Source organism: Lupinus angustifolius, chromosome LG07 (assembly GCF_001865875.1).
Source record: "Lupinus angustifolius cultivar Tanjil chromosome LG07, LupAngTanjil_v1.0, whole genome shotgun sequence".
Classification (NCBI taxonomy): domain Eukaryota; kingdom Viridiplantae; phylum Streptophyta; class Magnoliopsida; order Fabales; family Fabaceae; genus Lupinus; species Lupinus angustifolius.
The window spans coordinates 9,902,361-9,909,635 of NC_032015.1; positions in this window are offsets into that span (position 1 = coordinate 9,902,361).

A 7,275-nucleotide genomic window follows, 5' to 3' on the forward strand; every position below is an offset into this window, starting at 1 on the left:
TATATCTCAGTGACAATTAATTTTTTTGGACCTATTACTCTGTATTGGGTCCATTTAAATTTGACAAAAGGGGTAAGAGTTTGGGATTCTATTCAATAATTCATTACCCGTTAATTTCATATCATGTTTCTTTAATTCAAATTGAATTTTGTATTTAATCTTCGGTTACTCTAATAACATTAAGAGAACTAAGAAAATGAAGAGAACGAGTCAAGTATATTTTAGTGATTGTTTTATTCACCTTTCCATTGTGAACAAAAAAAGTATATTTTTGTTAGCTTGAATTTATTTCATTTTTTAATAACAAATTTATATATATATATATATATATTATTTATCTATACATTTATACAAATATATAAAGGCAAAACAATTGTTAACTGCCATAGATGGAATAATTTTGATATTCCAATTTTAGCCTTTGCTCTATTATTAAAGTAACTTTCATATTCTACCCAAATCTTAAACTGCAAAACAAAACTGATATGCTAAGATAATAAAATACATATCACACTATGATGTAATTTATGAATCCCTATTTTACCCCTTACTATTTTCTAATTTCTACTAAAAGTTTCTTCTATTGTTTCTACCACGGAAAGAAATATCCAACTTCATTAAAAATTGAAAATAATAGGAAACTCCAAAAACCAATGAGATAAACAAATCACATAGCCTCACAGTATAACCTCAGTGATCATCAATCAATATACCAAGAGAAACCAGAATCATGGATCACTCTGATAATACAAAAAACAATAAACAAACATCCATAAGCACATATTTAGAGTAATATGTCAACCGCAATGCAGATTTTAAACATGCCCTTGAAAATAAAAACCAACTGGGTAAACAGATCATGGCAATTATTGAGTAATAAAAAACAAAGATAATTTTTTTTACATCTTCAAAAAAGACAAAATCATCGTCATCATGGGTAAAAACTTAACAAAGATAATGCCACATTTTATGCTAGTTAAAAAACTGAACACATTCAACTATATGTATTAGTTGGAATACATGTCAGTTAAAAAACTGAACACCAATACCACCAAGTTAAAACCTGCATTAATACATTATTTGCAACACATTATTTGATGTAATATTCAAGTTACAAAACTGCCATTATTTACACCAGTTAATAAAGAAGGTTTTCAACGGTTACAAAACTGCCATTTTCTATATCATGGCAATATTCAAGGGCATTTTTCAAGAAAACGTGGCAACACCTTGGCTTATTACTACCTTCTACTAAGAAGGTTATGTGAAGCAAAAAACACTATACATACACCTTCCACTATATGTCATTGAATATATTATTTGAACACTAGGCATTTATCTTCCTAAACATGTCTTTGGACACGGATAACTATATGTTGCTCTATCAAGAGGGGTTTCAAAAGCTACCACGGAAATTCTTATTAAAGAAGGAAAAATTCAAGGGGAAGATGGTGATTTCACAAAGAATATTATTTTTAAAGATATTTTATTGCATTGACTTAATGCTAATGATGCTACTACATACATCTACATTTATGTGACCATCATACTTCAATAACAACCAATAATTATAAGGAACAACCCAACCGTTCTCAATCATTTTGACACATCTAATGACATTCACAAGCTCACAATGTCGTCTTTTGTACTCTACATAACAGTCCATATTTCTTCAATGTTTGTTTCTCAGTTCCAAACTTATTTCTTCATAAGGTGTAGTATCGAGAATACTGTCATTTTTTACTTTCATCACATCTCTATTGTTTTGTTCTTTACTTAATCTTACTAATTTTTTTTAATTCAATTACAAATTATGTATGCATTTCATAATTCCATAAAATTTGCATTATAGCAGCCAAATTACCTCTTATGTTTCCCACAAAAAAATATAGAAATTTTAGCGTCCACTATAATTCGACATTGTGACTTCAATATTCCATAACAATACTCTAAACATACAAATATTTCTCAATTTCATCATATCAAAGAAAAATCATTACTCGGTTTATCATGTCTATTACTTTGTACAATAATTATTACAAAAATAATAATTAAATTGGCAAACATTTCATGAAAATAAATGTGAGTCACAAAAATAAGAATGCAGTTGGCAAACATTTCATGACAAACATTATTATAAAGTCATACGCTTTACCTATAAAAATAAATGTGAGTCACTAAACTATTTGAACGTTCAATTTATAAAAAATAAACAATTACATCAATAGTTAAAAACACAACTAGAAAATACCCTTATTTAATACAAAATACTATATTGGGTAAATATAATATACAGACTACACGTTACAAACAATAGGAAAGCGGGTTGACAGGCACGGGAGTGCCTGTCAACACGCTAGTTATATATAAAAGGAAAACATAAAATAACTACTCATGTTGTATTTTATGTTTTCCTATTTTATCTTTTATAACTTCTAATTTTATGTTTATCTACTAATAAACATAAAATAATGTTCCATAGAGTGTTTTATGCAATGTTGTGAAACTCGAGCCGGATATCAAACTGGAAAAATTCAAGTATAAGTTCTAATCGGTTTAACCGGTTAGGCCGTCCGGTCGGACCGGACAACATTATAATATCATATATAATCACATATATATATATATATATATACATATATTATATAATTAATTAAAATACGTGAATAACATACTTATCAATATCATGTTTTACATAATGCAAGAAAAATTGTTGTGCACTGTGCGATTACGTCGTTTTTTACTGCATTGTTTTTTTTTTAATTTCTTATAGCCGGTCGGTTTAACCAACCAGGTTATTCCAGTTTTACCCGGTTTAACCCGGTTGGACCGGTTTCCCACGACCCAAAACGGCTTGGAAAGGGTTCCCGGTTTTCAGGGTGTACGTGACCGTCTCCGGTCCCAATAACCTTGATTTTCTGTTTCCTTATTTTAACTTTTATAACTTCTAATTTTATGTTTATATGAATTTCTATAATATATATATATATAGAATTAAAGCCAAAAAAAATAAAAATCACCACCGTAACATAATTTTTATATTCCAAATTTATCTTTTGTAACATTTCTCATTAATAACTAATATAAACTTTCACATATTACTTCCAATGCTTTCATTTTTTATATTAATATATCATTAATCTTTTATACATTCTCTTATTTATATTTTCATTCTCTACTAAGTTTATGTATTGTATTTTTTATATTTAAATTATTTTTCTTAAATAGTATAACATGAAGTTAATATAAAATATATTAAAAAAATACGAATGTGGGTCAGTCGACACGCTAATATATATAAAATAAAGACTTAAGTAAGTTTTTGTTTTATGTAAACTAGCATGTCACAAATATTCTTCAAAAAAAAAAGGAAATACAACTTTCTTGTGTATGAGGAAGAATACAACTTTCATTGTATATGAAGAAGAATACAACTTTCATTATGTATGAGGAAGAATACAACTTTCATCATGATAAATATGTCATTAAAAGCTGTTATTAAAAATAAATAAACATGCATTTACCTCTTTATTAATATAAATGATCATTATTTTCTACTTTGTCTTCGGTAACAACTAACATGATGAATGAAAATCCACGTCACAGCCTAGTGTCGCAAAAAAATATTTTCCATGTAGAAAATAATATTATAAAGCACAATAAATTTGTAAATGGCTATTATATTATAATAATATATTTTTATCTAAAAAAAATTAAAAGGAAGAAATTATCCATGTTAGGCCATATAACAGCTTATGTCATACATAACATTTAGCCACATGGGATTGATGGCTTCATTAGTTGAGAGAGACATGTGGATTAACGACAAAAAAATTAGAAATGCAAATATCGAAATAGACAAACTTTTTATTCAGAGACCCATTGCAAAATAATGTCAGGTTTCTTTTCTAGAAAAACATTTTTGCTTCAGAAGATCAAGGTTATTTACCAATTCATTATATCCTATCCCAGATTTTTTTTATTTACCTATTTAAAATGGAAAATATGTTTGTGCATGATTGGTATTCAATTATGGTAATCGTTTTTATATGATAATAATGTATGAATATATCACATGATAGAGGCTTCTGAATTATGTTCAAAAAATTGTTTGTTTGCATACAGAAAAATTATTTTATAATATAATTGTTTTTGGTACTACAAGAATCTCACAAAGTGTATGATTATCTCTCCAACAAATGTCATTCACATAATTCAAATTCTATACATTTTAATTATCTTAAAAATCTAGTTGGGTCTTAAACCAATACTTTATCGGTTTATAATATAATGTAATTTTAAGTACTGTTAGTACAATTGTAAATAAAATTATATTAGTAGGGAATACCTGTTCTAAGTGTAATTTGCACTTTAGAATCTTATGCATCAATTTATAGCAAAATTTAATGTTTTAATTGAGCATTATGATTTCATCCTTCACCATGTTCAATCATATACAGTATTATGATTTCAATCATGAATTATTTCCATATTGAATAAAATACTCATTAAAGAAGTTAATATATTATTATTATTAGTAGTATTAATATTATTATATATGTGAGGCACGGTTAGATCTCCAGGATGTCTAAAAGGTTAATATGTCGATTCCTATGAACGACACTCGTTAGGAGGGACAATCATACACCTAAAATAAATTAATTTTTTACCAATAAAATAAATGATAAGATACTATTGATAATACACAAAGAAATATACGTCACATCTAATGTAATTATATATGATTAAATGATGGTTGAGAAACATTAATGTACACTTTTAAATTATTTTTAATTTATCGTTTTAAGTATAATACTGTTCTTCACCTTTGTTTTTTTTTTGGTCCAGTGTCATTTCAATTATTTCTTAATAAATAAATATGAAGTGGATGAAATGATCTAGTTGGTGCCTGTCTTCATATTGTTTTTTTTCTCTAAAACAGGAAAGGTCAGGAACATCCCTGCAGTTTTCTAAAGATTATTAAAACCTTGACCTTTTTTATGGTACATTCTAATTTGCTCATTTTGCTGGAAGACCCCAATTTTAGTAATGGTTTCATTGAATTCATCCTCCACTCTTTGTCGAGGGCAATGTTGTAAAAACCGGACCATACCAACCGGTTCAACCGGAAAACCGGTAAACCGGACCCCTAACCGGTACGGTACAGGTGTTGAACCGGTCAAGTATCAAAACCGGTGAACCGATTGCTATTTCACTAAACCGGTCGGTTTATACATATATATTTTTTCTTTTTTGAAAAAAACTTAAAAACTCATTACAAGGTGACCTATCTTTCCAACCCCTCTTCAACACTTCAAGACACATGCTTCTAAGGCATACTTAGATTACATCTTTTGGTTTTTAACATTCGTGTGTAATTTCAGAGACATTTGTGTAATCTTGGAGTTCTATCTGAAGATAGGATTTAGTGCAAAAATATAATATCGATATGCGATCACTTTGACTCATTGGTGTTAAATGTTAAAACTCCAAATTTATTTGTTTTGTAGAATGAGTTATGAACTTGTGTCATTTATTTATATTTTGCGGTTGTTAAGTGATACTTTGAGATTGATATATGTTTTGTAATTTAGATTTTGAATTTGTTAAAGACTTAAAGTTGTTTGTTTATGTGAATTTTGAGTAGATTATAAATATGAATTATAAATTTGAGTATCTACATATTTGAATTTTTTTTGTTATAGGGTTATATATATATAAATATAAGTAGGTATATCCAGTTTAACCGACATGCGGTTTAATTACTGAACCACTAGTTGAACTAGTGTACCACTATATCATTACCCTGACCGGTTTGATAAGTGGTACGGTTTTAACAACACTGGTCGAGGGGTTAATCATGGTGTTTATATCTATTTATATGTCGTATATTTGAAGCGTAAATATAGAAGTAATCTACTTTAAAAACAATATGTTCCAAATATTAAATAATAATTTTAAAATTTAAATTTAATTCTTTTTATTTAAAAGTCGTATCAAATACAATAATACTTAATTTTAATTCAGTAGATAGTAACTTTCTTAATACGAAGTATAATGAGATTATAAATTTAAAATACAGAAAATAATGCATGCAAAATAGTGTAAAAGACTTCATACAATCAATTCATCATTTATATGTTAATAATTATTAATTCTTTAGTAAAAATAATATAAATGAAGAATCCAACATATATTAAAAGTGTAAAAAACTTTAATCTCACAATGTTAAACTCTTTAAAATAATAAAATCAATCAAGTGATTAAATTTTCATTGAGTTTTAGGCATTGGAAATCATTTCTAAACCAATCTTAAAATACATATCTAATAATCAATTTTAAAAATAAAATAAATTTCCAAATTAAATCAATGAAAATAAAATAATTTCCAATGTTAATTCCAAATACAATAAAAAAACATGAGTAGGAGTAGGGATGACAATGGGCTAGATGGCTCCGGGTAGTGCATTACTCAGATCCACCCCGTTGCTTCATTTTTTGACCCAGACCCGTCCCAGACCTGTGGAATACCGGCTGGATCTGTTATCCATGGGTCATTGGGTACCCAGTGTAACAACTGGTACCTACAAATTAAAAATATTAAAAATAATTGTGAGTAATTTATGTAATTTTGTATTTGTTTTCTATAATCTTATATGTTGTTTAAGCACTCAACAAGCGGAAAAATTATAAAACATAATTTAAACTTTTAAACACAATTTAACTTGACTATTACACACAACTCATTTTACTCAAACAATCGTAAAAAAAAACAAAGTCACTACTTCAACCGTATGATGTAAAATTGATTTAGTAAAAACTATTTAATCAAGATAACATTAGATTACCCATATGAACTAACAACATCGCATCACACTCCTTAACAATATAAAATCAATGGTTAACAACATCACAATTATGGATTAACAATATAACATTACAATAATGATTAACAAGATATTACAATTGTTGGAGATGTTTGGAATATGTTATTATATGAAGTCTCACATTGAATAGCATTAGAATAGAGTAGAATATCAATGTTATATATTAGACTCATATCCCTTGTTGTAATGTGCACCAAATATAAGCACCAAATAGAAACATCACATGGGTAGATGGGTCCATGAATGTGCTAGGGTTTGTAATCCTTATTTTCTAATAATAACTTGGTAGCTACTTAGCCCTCCCGAGGACGTAGGCACAATTGGTTGAACCTCGTTAACAAATTATCTTGTTTCTTCTCTTCTATTTATTTTATGCCTTTATTTGATT